The sequence below is a fragment of the Equus przewalskii genome, chromosome 24, assembly GCF_037783145.1.
Source record: "Equus przewalskii isolate Varuska chromosome 24, EquPr2, whole genome shotgun sequence".
Taxonomy (NCBI): domain Eukaryota; kingdom Metazoa; phylum Chordata; class Mammalia; order Perissodactyla; family Equidae; genus Equus; species Equus przewalskii.
Window position 1 is genome coordinate 26889109 of NC_091854.1, and position 19084 is coordinate 26908192.

Consider the following 19084-nt stretch of genomic DNA (forward strand, 5'->3'; position numbering starts at 1 on the left):
CTAAATTTAAGAGTGAAAACTGTTAACACATACACTCTTGTCTCATAATTTGAACTGGTCCTCTTGCCTTCTTTCTCCAAAAAACTGTGGCTACTTCCTTCCTCCACCCTCTATCTACACTGCATCCGGTAAACCATTTCATCATGTCCACTCTTGCTTAAAACAAAGTTTTCCCATTATCCAAAGAATACAAGGCCCAGAAGCCTTTACCGTATCACACAAAACCACTTTCATCTGACCCTTGCTTACTTCTCAGCCTCTTCTTTCACTACACCCTCACTCAAACTCAAGCCTCAAGGAAAACTCTACTCTTTGCTGTTCTCAGCAAAGGCATCATGCTTTACCTTGCAGTCTGGCCTTTGCACAGGTTGGTCTCCCAGCCTGTTCCCTTGATCCCTGACTGGACTAGGTCCCCTTCCTTCTGTGTTGCATCCCTACCGTAGCCCTTTGCATATTATACTGTGAGCTCCTTGAAGCAGGGGATTGAATCTTGTTCTCGTCTGTATCTCCAGCTCCTTCCATGGTAACTTGGGCATGCTAGTGCTTCAAAAATCCCATCTGAATTGAACAAAATAAACAATCCACATTCATAATCAATCTTTTCTTCTACTCCATCTCAGTAACTCACTCCCATGATCCCACTTAAACTTTGTCATCACAACTATCTGTTATCACCTCTGAAATCTCAATGGCAAATACACCACTCGCTTACCATCACCTCCCATATTCCAGTTCATTGATTGTGGTACCCTAGAACTCCTCTACAGCAGTTATGATAGGACATAGTGGTGATGGGCTAAATTTACCTTCATTCATCTATCTTTCCTTCTTTACTAAGCTGAGGTTCATGATTAACCATCTATCATTATAACCAGTTTCTCACAATCATCATTTGGCAAATTTGCCCTCTTTCCTTTTGTCACATTCACTTAGTTGAACTTAACCTAGGTTGAATCCATCTTTCTGTCTTTTCTACTACTGCACCAAGTTTTGTTGGAGAAAAATCACAACTTAGCTGACTGGTCTCACTTCAAATTCATGATAAACACCTGAAATGGGGACCGAATACAGCCAGGCAACCTATGACTTTTCCCCAGGAAGTTGCCTTTCAACTCTCTGAGACTATTTCACAGCTCTTCAATCATGTCCGAAGCATCCTCCTCTTTTCCCAGCTCATAACTTACCCCGTTGTTCTCTGAAACAAACAAACAGGCAGAAGCGGATTTGCTCTAAAGGCAAGGAAGCTTAAGCTTCAGGCCTCTCACAGGCATGGTGAGAAGGAATATATGTTAAAGGCAACTGGTTAATATTGCTGCCATTTGCTACATTGCTTCCCTCCATCAGACTTCCTTGAGGATAATGTGGCGCATTTGGGATCTGGCTTAGTTGAACTTGAGTTGAGGATACATTTAGAATGGATTTAGTGCAATATGTTTATATGTTTTGTGGTGGTCCCTTTTGTGGTTCTCTTTCACTATCCACTCTGGCCCTCCCAAATTCATGTCCCCTTCCTGTCCACTTGAGCTCTTGACCACATCTCTTCCGTCTCTTCTTGTCTTTGCAGGCACTGCAGGCCTGGAGTTATCTCCTTTTCCACATGCTTCAATCTCTCTCTATCAATTCACCTCCAGCAGCATAAAAACATGCTCTAGTTTCTCTCGTCATTTTTTTGGTAAGTACTATTTCTTTGCCTCTGGAGACTCTTCCAGCTACTTTCCTATTTGTTTGCTCTTCTGCACAGGGACATTTTAGAAAAAGTCTGGCCACTATTTGCATTTGCTTCCTTATCTCCCATTCACCCTTCAAGCAATTCTGATGTGTTACTGAAAAGTGCTCTGGTGAAAGTCACCATGACCTCTGTTTCAGAGCTGCTGTCCTTGAAAATACAACTACGTAATTCAGGCTTAGCTGCTGAAGTGAGCCAATAAGGAATGAATAGCAAATCAGGAAAGCAAAGACAATTTTAAAAATAGAAACAAAAAACTTACAGTCAATTGATTAAAAGAAATTGTATGGTTTAAGTATTTTCAAGGCAGAGAGAAAATCTGCAGTTACCAATGCAATTTTTTACTCTAGAATCTTTAAGTGATGAACGGGTGTTCTTTAGTTAAAATTATAACTTTAGTAAGCTATATCATTATTATGTCTATTTTCTCTATCTCTTATTAATGCTTGAAATGTTGAAAATGCTTACATATACTTTTAGACACACCATATCCTTTAATTACTCATTCCTATGAGCTAATCTCTGAAAGTATCTAAAACTTATTTCTTCTGTATCAGATAAATATCTTTCCAGTTGAGATATTTCCCTGAATAAAAAACACATCTGAGTCACTGTTTTTTATTTACCACTGTTAGTTAACCCCCTAATGTGGGTTAATTTATAAGAACACTGAGAAATGTTTTTAACGAAATCGCTAAGGTGTACATAAAAATCTATGTACAGCATTAATTTAATTTTCTATAGATACTGGGGGAAAAAAATCTCTGTATTGCTACTTGATGATAACATTGTTCGATTTTACTTATTTAACACAGTGAAAGTTAGTTTATCTGGCAAACCAATAACCTGACATCCCTTTTAACTGTCAGTTCCACACTCACTATTGTCAACACCTGTAGCAGGGCTTGCATCTCTGAATCCCTAACACTTAGCAGTGTGCCTGTTGCAAAAAATACCGGGAATGACCCTTGAAGGTCATAAAGATATACTGCAAAATCAAAGTACTTCTGTTCAGAGTGATTTTAATGAAATTCAGAATTCGAATTCTTTGAAAATCAGTAATCAATATATGGTACATAAGATAATTTGTTCTCTATTAAATTCTATAATACCCAGTAACCTGAACAGAAAATAACAGAGAAATTACATCAGCAGTCTGCTAAACAGTCAGAATTGCATCAAATAAGAAATGAAACTATCAAACTGTGGGTATTATCTTTTCTGCCTGAAAGTCAGTAAATGATAAGGCAGACCATCATGCTTGATGTCAGTGTCTTACATTAGTTCAGAGAAAGCAAGGACCTATATGAAAAATTGTAAATCTTTCCACATGAAGACCATTTTATTATGTGTTTGGTAGCAAGAGGAACTCACTGGAGGCAGGCCAGAACTGAGGCAAGGCAAGACTCATTCATTTTTGGTTCCAAAGTTATCCTGCTTTCAATTTGCAGCAGTCAAGAAATGCTCAAACTGAGTCATCGGCATTGCGTCCTTACCGCCTAGGTTAGTAGATGCTTAATAAATATTTCTTAAACAAAAAAAGAAAACGATTAGTGTTATTAGGAGAAGGCTTCAATCTTTCTGTGCTTTAATTTCCCTATTAGAGAAGTGGAAACTCTTACACCTCTCCTACTTTACTTCACTGCGTGGTAACGTTACCTATAAAACCTCTGTGATACACGTCGCGGGCTTTTAAACCGCATTGTAAGCGACATAAATATTTTTAAACATTATTAGAGTTCCATGTGTTATTTTAAGTGGAATTTGAGTTATTAATTTCACATATTTTATTGTATTATTTCATAATATATTATATAATATATTATTATTAAATAATATATTATATAATATATTATTATTAAATAATATATTATTGTTTTATTTATTACTGCTGAATATATCTTCTACTTTTACAATATTTACTCAATTATGCATTTATTCTCAATTAAGGATCAGATCAGAACACAAAGGCTGTAAGTAATGTTGGATATTTATTATATTTTTTTTACCATAGCCCACATAAACAATATAAACTGGTGGGGAAAATTTATAGCATTCTACAACGTCCATCTCTAAACCTGGTTACTCTAATACTGATTATCTGAATAATAATAATAATAAACAAAACCTAACAACTTATAATACTCCTCATTATTAGTATTAAAACATAATATTTATTTGTCCATATTCTAACTGGTCACTTCTGAAAACTTAACAAGAACTTATTAAGCACCACCTTCCTGTCCAGCCCTGTGCCACGAGCCACAGGTGCAGGTGCTGGCAGGGAGGGAAAACTTGAGCGTTACAACGTGATCTCAGACGAAATCTAGAGACAGGTCAACGGAGAGAGTGATGTGAACCAGAGCGAAATACTGTGACAAAGATGACAGTCACACCCAAGGCCAAAGAGAAAACAGAATGAATTGAGGAAATACTAGTCTACCCGACCAAACGCTTTATAACAACTAGTAAAAGAATAAAATCAATTGTTTCTTTGGTCAGATTTTACAGTTTCATCGTTTTCACGTTTGCTTCAAAGCTCATTAAAATTCTCAGCATTATCTTTCTCTGTACAAATTCCACCATGTAAACTACACCAATAAATTATATATATTTTTATTAGTTTTACACAACAGTTGAATGAGCTGTTTGCCAGGGTTTATTAATCTGTCAATATAGTTCTACATCAGTGCACCCAAATTATTCTTTTGGTAGTGTTGGTTCTTTTATTAACCCCCATTTGAGGGTTAATTGCTATGTAATTTAGTAAAATTATAATATTTATTGGTGCAATCTACAAGGATCAAGGTTATGTAATTTGAAATTACATGCTCAATTGTTTTGCTTGTCCCTGGAAAAAATTTGGTATGTTTTATCAGACAAATTTTTCTCTTATATTACAAATTAGCAATGAAGTTTGAGTTTGTAACTCACACCAATTTGTATTGTATCAACTTTAAATGAGAATTTTCCTTATCTATATAATATTGCCTAATATTTATAATTCTGGATCTCCCTAGAGTTGTTTTTACATACTTTCCCCTCACCTAGCTGGCTTTCCACCCTCATTTTTGTGGCTCCCTCTCAATGTGTATTGCAGCCACTGTGCAGTCATTATGCTCCATATCCTGTTTCTTCTTCTGCCTAAAATGCTCTTCCTCCTTCTCTTTGCTTGGTTAATTTCCACTCATCCTTTAGATTTCAATTCAAGATGACTCCTTCAGGAAAGCCTTTGTATGACCAAACTCCATTAGAGGCTCCTCAACACTTGTCATGGCTGGAATTTTACATTTCTGAGTGTACTTGATTAATATTTGTTTCCCTCACTAGACTATAAACTTCACAAGGGCAGAGGCTATCTCTGTTTTCACTCTGCTTTTGTATCCCAAGAGCCTGACAGAATGATCAAGAAATGTATTCATTAAACAGATATTTATTGACCATTTAACATGTATCAAGCACTGTCCTTAGGGTGGAGGATGTAACAGAATAAAACAAAGTCATAGAGCTACAGTCATTCATCCAAGAGCTGTTGAATGAATGAATGAAAGAATAGCAACTCGATACTAATTGTTCCATGTAAGAATTAATCTTTCAGTTTGCATCATGCACATGGAAGATGTTTTACCATTAGCATTTTGTGGACAGTGCTTTGCGCGCAGCGGATCACGAATAACTACTGCTGGATTGGTGAATTAACTAATGTACAAGTGGGCTAATTACAGGTGTATAAGTTGATGCTGGCTATGTCATCAGTCCAAAGGAATATATTTTAACTGCAAACTTATTATCTCTTTTGTAGCAAGTTACTCTTTTCTTGATGTGTGAACAGAACGCTTTTCTTTCAAGTCTTGCTTTATCATTATTACGGTTGTTTAACAAGGAAATTTAATTTAGCAAGTCAATAAGGGATTTTGCTAAAAATGTGAATTCCTACTAACGTAATATGAAAAAAAGGTTGCCTAGACTTCCACTTGTAACATATACTTTGGTCTATTTTTTTCTTTTTCACACGGAGCTATGAGCAGATGCTTGGGCAGGTTAACTCCCTACTAAATCTTGTACTTCTACACGTGCCACGGAGGTGGACATTCGCCAAGTCAGCACTGTAGCTCCCTTGTTGCTCATTAATCACATCAAAACCACTTATTTTTGCTTTTATTAAATTAAAATGAAAATGAAAGTTCTGCTAACAGAGGTTTATTTTATACAGTGGGGAGGCCGCCTCATCTCTCATTTATCTGCCGTAAGAACCTTTGCTCTTGTTAAACTAATCTAATCATCAACCCTCTGAAGGCTTGTGTTTCCTCATGTCAATCTCCTGGCCAGGATGCTCTCTCCCCTCCCCACCTATCCAAATCCAACCCATTCTGCAAGGTCCAGCAAATCCTGTGCCTCAGGGAAGGCTTTTTAAAATTATATGAGTCATCAGTTATTCTATTAGCATACATCAATTCCGTAGCATTTGAGAACATACTCTGTTCAAATAGCTGGCCATATACTTAGGGGAAACGCAAAGATTAAGGTAGTCACATGTCTTCCTCCTATGATGCTATAGTTTAAGAGAGGAAAAAAAGTCAGTATTCATTCAACAAATATTTATCAACTGGTGACCATTTTCAAACTTGCTGTGGATAAGAATCATCTGGGGAGTTTGACAAAATGTAGGTTCCTGGGCTCCACATGAAACTCAATGAATCAAAATTTCTGAGAGTGTGACCCAGAAATCTGAATTTTTAACAAGTGTTATGGTAACTTGAGGATGTTTCTTTAATATACACTGCTTGAACATGGTGGTTCATAAGTGATTCATAAGATGAATGCACAGATTCTCTGCCCTCAAGGAGCACACATCCTAGTTGGGGTGGGTGGTTAATTACAATGCAAATCAAATATTATGTGATTACTGCATTAAAAAAAGGGAACAGGTTTGTGAGATGGTTTCAGGGACCATAGGGGATGGAAAGAGTCAGTCATACTGGATGCACTGAAACCACAAGTTAGCCTCATTGGGTTCTGAGGGATTAAAATCCCCTTATGGACAATATTCACCAAGCAATCTGAGGGGAGAAGGGAAGGTTGTGTGCTGTGATCGTGCACCCAGCTGTATAGGGACAGCTATGACCCAAGGAAGAAAGTAAGGGGTACAGCGGAGATCTCTTTATAAAGGGATTTATAGGAGGGGAAGATTATGTCTACCTAGTAACATCAGGGAACTTTTGAGGAGGTGCTGCATTTGAGCTGGGCCTTGAGGAAAGGCAAAATTTACAAACTACAATATGAAGATGAGGGAAAGTAAGAATAAATCCAGAAGGAAGAATTAGTACAAGCAAGGGCACAGAAGCGGGAAAGCAAGCTGCATGTAGGGGGAATAGCAAGCAGTTCAGTTTGGCTTAGTGAAGCTATGAGAAAGATCGTTTGGCTTTGGAATTGGGTAGTAGACATAAGCTAGAAAAATTCTAGCTAAAAATTCTTGATAGAAAAAGCCTAGATTGCCTCCAACATAGTATTAGCAAAAATATGGATGGTAATGGCTGTCTGCTATGGAGGACTCAGAATGGAGTGAAGAGCATGGTGAAGAAAATCTGTATTTTCTTAGATACTACCGAAATCATCATAAAAAGACTGTGGGTAGCAATATGGACACTAAAAGTACTACTAGTGAGGGCTTAGAAGGAAATGAGGAACATGTCAACATGGAAAATGGAGGAAAGGGGATCTTTGTTATATAATATCTGAGTTGTGTCATACAACTATGTGGAAAGCAGAACTTGTAAGAGGTACACTTGATATTTAGCTGAAAAGATTTCCAAGCAAAGTTTTTATTTTTCTTTCTGCTTTTTTCTCCCCAAATCCCCCCAGTACATAGTCGTATATTCTAGTTGTGGGTCTTTCTAGTTGTGGCACGTGGGAAGCCACCTCACCATGGCCTGATGAGTGGAGCCATGTCTGTGCCCAGGATCTGAACCAGTGAAACCCTGGGCCACTGTAGCGGAGCACGTGAACTTAACCTCTCGGCCACGGGGCCGGCCCCTCCAAGCAAAGTTTTGAAGGTGTGGCCTGGCTTCTACTCATTGATTATAGTAAAATGCAAGAAGAAAGAGATAAATTGAGAGAACTGTTAAACAAAAACAAACCAGAACTTGATTTGGGAAATTCTCATTCTATCCCTATTGCAAAAGATGCTAAAATTAGGAGATTCACTGCCAAGAAATGTGCTGTGAAAAGAAAGTCAAGGAGGTGTCTAGGCAACTTTTTGCTAGTGACCAGTAAGGACTAAAAGTTCAGAGTATTCATTCATTAATTCACATAGAGGGTACGTGTCTCATGGAACCTGTCAGACATCTTAGAAGAACCCAGGAATAGAGATAAGATTATCCAGGAAAGATCTGTGGAGCAACCTCTTGTGCAATGGAGAAATCCTCAAGACACACATGGGAGACCCACAAGGCTCTTAAGACTTGCCTATCAAGAGAAACACTGCCAACATAGACTGAAAGGGGCAGAGAGAGGACAAAATGAAAGAGGACTGCCAGAATCTCAAAATTCTACAGGTAGGAAACAGGTTGATAAATCTACTCAGCTGTAAAAACTTCCTTTCCTTCCTAGAAAAGGAAGGATGACTCAGAGGGTGAAGCCATAGGCACAGAGCAATAAGTCTTGAGCTTCAAAGGTTATTCCCAGGCCTGGAAACCTGATGGAGTTTGCCTGGTTAGATTTTGAAATTGGTTCTGAGTGTAGACTCTTTGTCCTTCCATTTTTTTCCCTTTCTGTATGGGAATGCCTGTAACTGTTATCCTATGCCTATCACAAAATTGTGTTTTGGAAGCAGATTAACTGGATTTTGCCCCAGGATGGATTATACCCAGAACCTTACCAATGCCTAATTTAGATGCTTTAGATGATGAAATTTGGGACTTTTGAGCTGATGATATTTTTCACTTGAGTTGATGGGCTGGACTATGGTAGGCTGAATAATAGACTTCCAAAGATGTCCATGTTCTGATCCCCAGAACCTGTGAATATGTTAGCTTACAAGGTAAAAAAGAATTTGAAGATATGATTAATTTAAGGATCTTGAGATAGAGAGATTATTCTGGGTTATCTGAGTGGTCCCAATGTAATCACAAAGGTCCTTATAAGAGGGAGGCAGGAAGGTCAGAGAAGGCAGAGAGATGTGATGATGGAAGTAGAGTCAGAGTAGGAGATGTAATGACAGATACAGAGACTGAAGTGATGTGAGAAAGGGGCCACTAGCCTAAGAATGTGGGCAGACTTTAGAAACCAGAAAAGGGAAGGAATGGATTCTCCCATGAAGCTTCTAGAAGGAACAAAGCTCTGTTGACACCCTGACTTTAGGACTTCTGGCCTTCAAAACTGTAAGATAAGAAATTTGTATTGTTTTAAGCCATTAAGTTTGTGGTCATTGGTTACACTTCAGGAAGAGGAAAGGAATACAGGTCTGGAATGCTGGGTAAAAGCAAGATATTTTAACTATAATTTCTATCCTGACTTTCCCTATGTTGCATTTTCCCTCATGTCATGTGGTGAAGGAATGACCACAGGCATTTTGGGGAGCTGGATAAAAGGAAGCTGCATGGGAATACCTTTAACTTAGGTTTGAGGGAATATATTTATATAGCTTGCACTCATGTCTGCATATAGTTAACTTGTTGCTGGTCATCCAGTGTAGAAATGGCTTCCATAAATACGACTGCCCATCGTGCCATCTCCCCTGACCATCATGACACGAAGGTGAAGGAATAGAAGTATGGGGACATGAACACATCCCTTGGTTTCAGACACCATAAGAATGCAGGTGGAGGGGGAGAAACAAGACTTGAAATATATAGAACCAGAGGTTTTCCCAAATTTGACAACAATCCTAAAACTTTACAAGGCATACCAATGAAAAACTGTAAAGCTGAAATGAATTTTGCTGAACTATCAGTAATGAAAACCATGGTAGAGGAAAGACTGGATTATCTTTCCATGATCTCTATAGACAATATTACAAAATATTTGTCACGTGAAAAGACTGTCAAAGAGCATGAAGTCAAAATGCAGGGGAAAAAAGAGCATGACAGATGTGAGTTATTATTATTTTCCTGGATTTAATGATATTTATGGCATCCGTCAGCTTTTTGAAATGGTATTTTATTAATTTTAATTTGTAATTTAAAATTCATAGTTTCTTTTTTCAGCTTAAGTAACATTCCCTTTTGTAATAATTATGTATTCCTAACTTTGTGTTATTTTTTGAAAGAGGTGTCCCTAATTTACAAGTTCAGATCCTACTTCTGGCTATATCTTTAAAATCTACCCAAAAATCAACTCCTTCTTACCACCTCCACTGCTACTACCGTAATCCAGTACACTGTCATTTCTTGCCCATTTTATTGCAATAACTTCTTAACTGGTCTCTGACTCCACTTTGCCCACTTTCCATCTATTCTCAGCACAGCAAAGTGATCCTGGAAATGTAATGTAATTAACGTAACATACTGTAACCTGATGTACCATAATGTAATGTAATTTAATGTAATGTAATGTAACTTAATGTAACTCAGAACATGGATTCCACTTGTTCGAAACCTTCCAAAGGGCTTCCATTTTACTCAAAATAAAAGCCAAAATCCTCAAAATGTCTTACAGGATTCTACCTCTCCCTACGCCACCCCCAGAAATTAACTTATTACCTACTCCTCTCATTTATTCTACTCCAGCATCCCAGTCTTCTTGCTATCCGCACGTCAGGCTTGCTCTCATCTCAAGTGTTTGCACTCCGTCTTCTCTCTGTCTAGAACAATCGTTCACCCAGATATTTGCATAGTTCGCTTCTTCACCTTCTTTAGGTTTTTACTAAAATGTCACCTTCTACGTGAAGATTCCCCGGCCACTCTAATTATACCCTCCACACACACACTCTCTCCCTTTCCATCCCCCTTTCTTTGTATTTCTTCTTAGTATTTTCACCATCTCTCAGTTTTGGTTTGTTGTGAAACCTGAAACCAAATAAAGTTTTTCCATTCATTCAATTTCAGGTAATACATCCACTTCAGCATCTCAGTGAGGAAGATGTAAGTTTGATTACTTTAAATATAGCTTTTGTTAGTTCTTGGGTGATTCACAATCCCTAGTCACAACTCAAGAATATTCTCCTGGGTTTACTCCATGATTGCATAATATTCCTATTTTCTTTGTAAAGTCTTGGTTATAAACTTACACTCTCATTTAACATAGTTTATCCTGTTTCAATCAGGGAGCATTTCTTTTTCATTTAATTTCTCTGGTAGAAACTATTGAGAGAATCACCAGGGCACTAGATTACGTTGAGGTATATTCCTTTCTTAGAAAAATTCATTTATGGAAAGGCAAACAGAGCTAATTAATTTCATTCATGGTGCCCAGGCATGGTATTGCTGTAATGAGAAACGGTAATGAGGGAAAAATGCTTTCTTTGAAAAGAGAGGCAAAGATGACTTATTGCTAGAAAAGGGAAAGTTTGAAAGCAAGAAAATGAGTTTTTAAATGTCTATATATGACATTGGGGATTGCTTATAAAAGCCTTAGGTCAACAGATGTTGCGTTTATAAAAGTGGGCACCCCAACTTGATCCTCCTATGAAGAAAAGCCTCCACAGTAATTTTTCAGTCAGAAAATACATTTTAATTGAATGATTCCCCAAGGTTTCCTTTAAAATTCCAGAGTTAGAGGAAATACAGTTTTATTTATTTATTGGTCACAGTCCCAAATTTTGTACTTTAAGGTTTCATGGAGAAATTCATTTGGAAGTATGTCTCAAAGTGAATTGAAATTGATTCCTCAAAGGATAACTAAATATAGAATGATTGCTTTTTAGATAAATTAAAGTATTTCCTCCACTTCTATTATTGTTTAGCTTGAATTAAAAAATTTTCAATTTATATAGGCATGGCTCTGATGATGAGAACTGAGTGTACTGTTCGCTTTTAAAATCAAATCTTTCATTTATTCATTCAAAAGCATTTAGCAAGTGCCATTTGGGAGCCTGGTACTCTACTCGGTGCAGGGAAAGTTTTCTCGAGAAAACGATGCCAAAATTGAATAGGCAAAAATAAACATTTGTTGGGGCCAGCCTGGTGGCACAGCGGTTAAGTTTACACATTCTGCTTTGGCAGCCTGAGGTTCGCTGGTTCGGATCCCAGGTGCGGACCTATGCACTGCTTCTCAAGCCATGCTGTGGCAGGAGTCCCACATATAAAGAGAGGAAGATGGAAACAGATGTTAGCTCAGGGCCAGTCTTCCTCAAAAAATAAATAAACAAATACATAAATGTTTGTTTTATTTTAAATGTTTAAGCTGTTGCCTTCCACTGCAGGCCCAATTTTCTATATTCTACTTTGTAATTCTGAGGTTAACAATGGTTTCTTTTTTTTTTACAAGTGGCTCTGAATCAGGCACTGAGAGTTGCGTATCCTGGAGAGAGACTGGGAGGCCAGAGAAGGAAGGGAATTGCTCCTTCTGTTTACTTCCTGGTTATTTTAGCATCTCAACAGCAACACTTCTCCCTGCAGTGCCACTGACCTTCAGCAACATTGGCTGTTTTAGGTTTGTGGTTTTCCACACAACTAGAACCAGGCTTATCATGTCCTCACAAAGACACCAGCACCAGCTGGCTGGTGCCCCTTTTTGAGTCCTGAGTTTGGCTTTAAGTTTTCATAATTCCTTCTACTGCCGTCTGCCACTTCTTCCCTACTGTGCTTCTTAGAGTTGTTCCCTCTGTGATCCTCCAGTGTCCCCTTTTTGCCCTTTCAGTTTTCTAATACATGATTAATACCTCTTATATTAAACTTTCTATGTTAAATAACCGATAGAGTTTCTACCTCCTGGCTGGACCTTAACTGATACAGAAATTGATGTATCTCCAACAATTTTTCAAGTTATTACATTTCTCAAGTTTCTCTTGATATAATAAGCTCTGGCAATGTCTGTGATATAGATAGATAGGTAGATAATCTACAGACTCAGTAGTTTTACAAATGTAGAAAATAGAAGAATTAAGAATTAGGATGTTTCAACTCTTTTCCCTAAAAATGGGATGGCCAGTAATATGATGAGAAACTGAAGTTTATTTTGTTCTTTTTTATAAGCTTTACTCGAAGAATAATGGACAAAATTTGATTAGTTGGTGTGGCAAACCTACACTATAATTATGTACAAAGGACACTACCAGATATATAAAACTATAGTGCTTGCTTCAGGTATACATGCATCCTAGGTAATTAAAAATGAGCACACCTTGGGTGACGTAGGGAGGTGAAACCATTGGCTGCTACACTTTGAGTAGAATGAGTTTAATTTAATTCTAATCAATTCAAATTACAAGCTAAAACAGTTTAAGTGCTCAACTCTTTCAAATTTCTATGAAAACACATTCCTATTATTTATAAAGCCCAAACATATTCTATATAACTACTGGCATTTTTTCTCGGTTATATTGCTCAGAGTCTCTCTATTTTTTATTTACCTATTTGAAATTTTGGTTTTACTCTAAAATAAAGTGAGAAAAGTCGACAGAAACTAATTCAGTTTGAATATTGAGATCAGAAATTCTTGTTTATTGTGATCTGTAGCCTTACAAAGCATTTGAAATGGTGGTTTGTAGAGTACAGAATATTTTTTAAGCTTTTCTATAAAGAAGTTTTATAGAATGTAAATCCTCTAATCCAGTCCATAGATGGCTGAATTTTTTGAAACCTTTTTATAAAGACTGCTAGACATATCATTTCAAATATAAGACAGTTATAATGATACTACTCATTTCCTAATGAATTCTTTGAACTTTTAAATTCAATCCATCTTTTCATTATGTTTAAGAAATCAAATGTCTTTCATTACATAAAATAATTTTTTTTTGCTCTTTAAATATTTTTGTTGCTGTCATTTAGGTGTTTTGTTTTTTAAATTCCAGTTTTTGTTCTTTAATCCAGAATTTGAGTGGCCTATAATTTAGAAATATCTCTGTCAGTAACTGCCACATTAAATAGTTCAAAGAATTGAAATATTCTTAAAATGACCTCATCATCATGCCTCAAATTCTGAAGAATGAATACTGGATAATTTTAGGTACAGAGGCAGAAAGATTTTCTTTAAGGATATGACATAAAAATTTTAAAACTATACCTTATCTGGCTACTTTTCCAGAAAAAACTTGCAAAATAATTAAAATAGCATTTTAAAATCACTTATGATATCATATTCATATTCATATTTAATCCAAATTCCAGAAGGAGAGACAAAATATATAGATAAAAGGTTACATGTGGGGAGATAAGGACTGATAATTTTCCAAATGTGATGAAAAACATGAAGCCACAGACAGAGAAAGTACACAAGAGTAATGTACACAAATCTCATGCACGAGCATAGATTTAAAAAAATCCCAGACAGGACTGAACTGAATATTGTTTATGTAGAAGGTCATGATAATCATGTTGAATCTATTTCAGAGATGCAAAGGTGGTTTTACATTAGAAACTCCACATAATTCCCAGCATTAACAGATTAAAGAGGGAAAAATGCACTCAATAAGTGCAGAAGAAGCATTTTACAGAGTTTGGCATCTCTTCATGATAAATTTTCTTAGAAATAGGAAGCTATGTTCTAAACCTAGTAAAGAGTATCTTTCCAAACTAGTAGCAAAGAACAATCTTAATGACAATATATATAAAAGATCCCTGTAAATTTACAAAAAAAAAAGACAATCAATAGAAAAATGGGCAAAAATACCTAACCAAGCATTTCACAGAAGAGGAAACAATGTTTGCCACAACACGGAAAAATTGTCATTGACATTAGAAATCAGGGATATGCAAATTAAGACCATAATGACATGCCATTTTACAGCCTATATTATACTGGAAAAAATAAGAAATCTGACAATATCAAGTGTAGATTAAGATGTGAAGCATGGAAACTCTTACATATTGCTGGTTAATAACTGAAAAAAAAATACTTTTTGAGTTGAATATGTGTACAACTTATGACCAGGAAATTCTACTTCTAAATATATGCCTTAGATGAACTCTTGCACATGTGCACTTATAGGAATATTCATAGCAGCAATGCAATAAAAAACTAGACAAAAATGCCTATCCATGAAGAAAAGAAACGATAAATAAGTTGTGGTATAGTCACATTTTTACAAAGCTTGAGAACAAGCAAAGTGAAATGACATAATGTTTTAGAGATACAAACAAATGTAGGAAATGTTAAACAAAATTCAGGATTGCTGTTACCGCTGGGAATCAGGCAGAGTTAGGTCAGAGCCTACAGAGGGCTGTGAGCACGGGCAAGGTTCTAGTTCACAAGGGTACGGTGGTGAGTTCACAGGGATACGTTTTGGTATGCTTTGTAACTTAAACATATATTCCACATATTATTTTATATATTTTCAAATTTGATATAATAAAATTTCAAGTCTCTTTAATTTTGTTTTTTCTTAAATTCAAGCTTTAACTCTCTATTTACTTTGTAGCTATTATTTGATAGTCTTCTTAATTCAGCTGCAGAGAAAGCTTATAACTTATAACGTCTGTAAAGAATCTATTTGAATTTGATAATCATGCATTAATGCAAAATGGAATGCACACTACAATTCCAATTTTGTAAATAGAAATATCTCTACATAGACACATATAAACAGCATATTTTATGTCATAGTTACAGTAAAATTTCAAACCTCATTTCTTGGATCTCCCTCCTGCTTGAATTGCAGATCAGGAAACTGGGCCTTTCTTGGGGTCCTCCTCCCCAGTTACTCCTTTTAGGAGTCCGTTTGTGGTGGGGGCGGGAGTAGTGGGAGGGGAGCGGGGAGGAAGGGCGGGGTGGGGGGTGTGGTGAAGACAAGGGAATCTCCCAGGTAACAGGAGATGCTGCTTCCATGACCACTGTAATCCCTGTCTTCCTTTTCTGCTGCCCATTGTCACCTTGTTGTCCCTGGGTTGTCACCCATGCTGCTGCTGGCCTCCTTTGAATTCCTGAACTCTAAACCGCACACAGACCACTTCCCAGTCTGCTGGTTAGCCTCCTCTTGGTGGAGCAATTTTCTCTTGCTGGCTTGCAGAAAAGCTTTCTTATTTTGCTTCTTATGACTGGTCTTTTGATGAAGGTTTCTATTAGCAGATGTGTTGGGGGCTCTAAGTGACACTTTCTTTTATGCCACAGTCCTCTTTTCCAGGGCAGGAATGGGTGGAGGGAGGGAGTGAGGAAGCTGGAAGCTGGGGTTAGATCAGGAGGATGGTCGCCTATGGCCTCACACTTTTCTGGATCCACCCATCCCATCTCCTTTGGGCTCTGCTGCTCAATCGCTTCATTCTCCAGTATTCTTCTCATTCTCGGTGATTTGCTTTTGGGGGCTTCATTATTTCCTCCACCAGTTCAGTACCAATAGGGACTCTTCGTTCATTGGTTAGAGCTATACATATCTGAAATATAAACCTACCATACAGCTTCTAGGCCCCATGACAATCACTGAATCTGTTTTAGTGTCCTTGACCATCCTATGACATTGGGACATTCCTGATTATTCTGTGACAGTTAGGAGGCTATTCCACCCAGAGGGAACAGAGAATTTTTGATTGAGGTCATCCAAATCCACACATCAACCTAACAGTATCCCATCTCTGACCTGGCTCCAAATAATATTCATTTGGCCTCATAATAAGAAAATGAAGGAGGGGAGGAAGAGCATACCAAAAGATATTAACAACAGTTACATAAGGGGGTGAGAGTATGGATGACTTTTACTATCGTCCATGATACACTTCTTTTAACTTTCTAATTTTTTTTAAATGAACATTTCTTAATTTTATATTGACAAAAAAAGTCATGAAAGAAACAATTTACAAAAAAGCTTTAGGAATCTATTATAGTCCCAGAACTTTGCCCAGCATCTTCTGGTGGTTACTGCTGTTAGAAACGTAAGATAATTCCTTTTGTTTAGAATTTTTCATGATCACAAAGACATCCATAAGTAGATATTTCTACTTCAAATCTCATTTGGGATATTTGCATTGCTTCTCAAGCAAGTAAATTTCCATTCTCTTCATTAGGCTTCCACATTCTAAGATTTTTTTTACTATTGTCATCTTCTCTCCACATCTGTCTCGTTACCACATCATGCAAAATGAATCATCTAACAGTAATCACCGAGGTGTCAATATATAGCTACAGAATGGAATTTAATCCTCTGTCCTCCATATGACATTGTTTCTAGAGGCCTCTCGTCAGAGCAAATTCTCTTATTTTCTTATTAAAAGTTTTTACCGTCAGAGAAACAACAGCTAGTCCCACACATATGACTATTGAAAGCCAGACATTTAATTAAAAGTAAATAACATTAGAAATGTGAAGTTCCATAATTATACTACTCCCCCTGTGGCACCTTACCAAATATGACTATTATCCAATACAGGGTTCTAGGTTAAACGCAAAAAAAAAAAAAAAAAAGAAAAATTAGAGAGACTTATTTTGTGACTAGCATGGAATACTGGGAGTTCAAAAGCAAAAAATGCTTCTGCTCAGATGATGATTTCTTAGACATCATAAAGCATTGTTAAAATACATGTATTTTAAATTTACTTTACTTAAGTCTATTTTCAAAAAATAAACACACTCTATTTATCTTTGTTGATCCAAATATTTACAGCAAAATATTGATTCAGAAACTATCCATATAAAAGGCTTGCAAGATGATATACTTGACAGAATTGAAAGTCACTGAGACATATATTATATAACATAGATCACTTGCATGAAATTCTCTCAAAAAGCCTGTGAGATAGATGGGATTGATATCCTTATTTTATTGAAAAGGGAGCTGAAGCTAGAGCATGAGCTGCAGACCCAAAGTGCCCAGCTAATGAGGGATGGAGTTGAGAGGCAAACCTCAGTTGTCTGAATCCACTGTCTATGTTCTAGGACAAGCTACATCTCTTCATGGAAGATGGGTAGATCCTGGCTTCTCAACAACTAATTTTAAAACAACCAGTATAAACTAGTTTTGCCACTGTTACTCACCACCCTTACCAATCTCTCTACTTACATGAATAAATATAACTCCTTTAAAAACACCGGAGGTTCATTAGACTATGTACTGGGCCCTCTTGCCCTAACATCTGTGCTGAGGCCACCTTGCAAGTTGCCCTCTAACAAGGTTGGGTGCATCCAAAGCAAAGCAAGCTTGGCAATGCAACGTAGCAGGCAGAGGGAGGCTCTGAAGTTCATTTTTCTGGACCTCTCTCAGTTTGTAACTTATGTGGACTCTGCAAGTCTATAGACTGGCTATGGGGCCGCTATTGGGGTTATGGCTGGTGAGGTTCCTTTACACAGAAACCAGGGACGGACTGCCAAGTCTGGTGCTGGAGAGAAGACAGGGCAGAGACCGATGCATGAACATGCAACGATAGCTGAGCGGTGGCAATGCTAGCAAGAGGGAGATGGCCGTGGACCCAGGGAGTATTGCCTGAGCCCAAAGAACTGACTATGGGTTCAGAACCACAGATTTAACACAGGAGGCAGTATCAGCTGCAGACATCAGCCCAGAGCCCAGCACGTGCTCCCAGCCCACTTCTGAAAACCAGCTTGAGGCCAGGGAGTCCCTTTCCCTCATGTCAGAAAGACATGTAGCTCCTTTGCACATACTCAAATTCCATTTTAAGGAGAGAAGTAGGGGAGATGCGAGGATACTTGAGACACAGGGAATTTTTATGCAAGGAAGATGAACACAACCCAAAGGGACCATGCAACTTTTAACATCAAACTAAACTTTTAATCATGGAAGAATAAAAGTCAGTTTTTACCCTCAATAAACAACTGATAGAGGCAGAGATAATGACCAGATTAGTTATGGCCAAAGTAAAACAAATTAATTTTCTTTGCACATTCAAGATATAGTGTGAATTATACTCTGTCACCTGTGTACAATGGCATTCCCTGAGAGTCACTTTTTTCCAAGTCCTGTACATGTATTATCTCACTGAATTCTCATACAAGCCCTGTGAGGGAGGAATCACAATCTCCATTTTATAGAAAAGGAAAATGAGGCTGAGAGAGGTTAAGTAATTTGCACAATGTTACAGAGCTAGCAACATAGCTGAGAGAGAAAAGCTGATTACTCACATGTTTTAATTTAAAAATAGTTAAAATACATTTTAGATGAATTGGATTTTTGAAATTTGAAGATGTTCAAGTGGAAGACTTCTGAATAAAGAAAGCTGAGTCTGCTTGTAAAGGGGTATTTGCTTTCTAATTTTCATTTGAGATTTTGATCTTCAGGCAAATTTTACAGAAAACTTAAGCCTGAAAGGAGCAGTC

At 37.2% G+C, this 19084-nt stretch overlaps 1 protein-coding gene across 7 annotated transcripts in view; it reads right to left on the minus strand.

The window, feature by feature from the left end:
- Positions 1 to 19084, minus strand: part of LRRC7 (leucine rich repeat containing 7) — a 492999-nt gene that overhangs the window by 142150 nt on the left and 331765 nt on the right. The gene's annotated exons all lie outside the window — the stretch shown is intronic.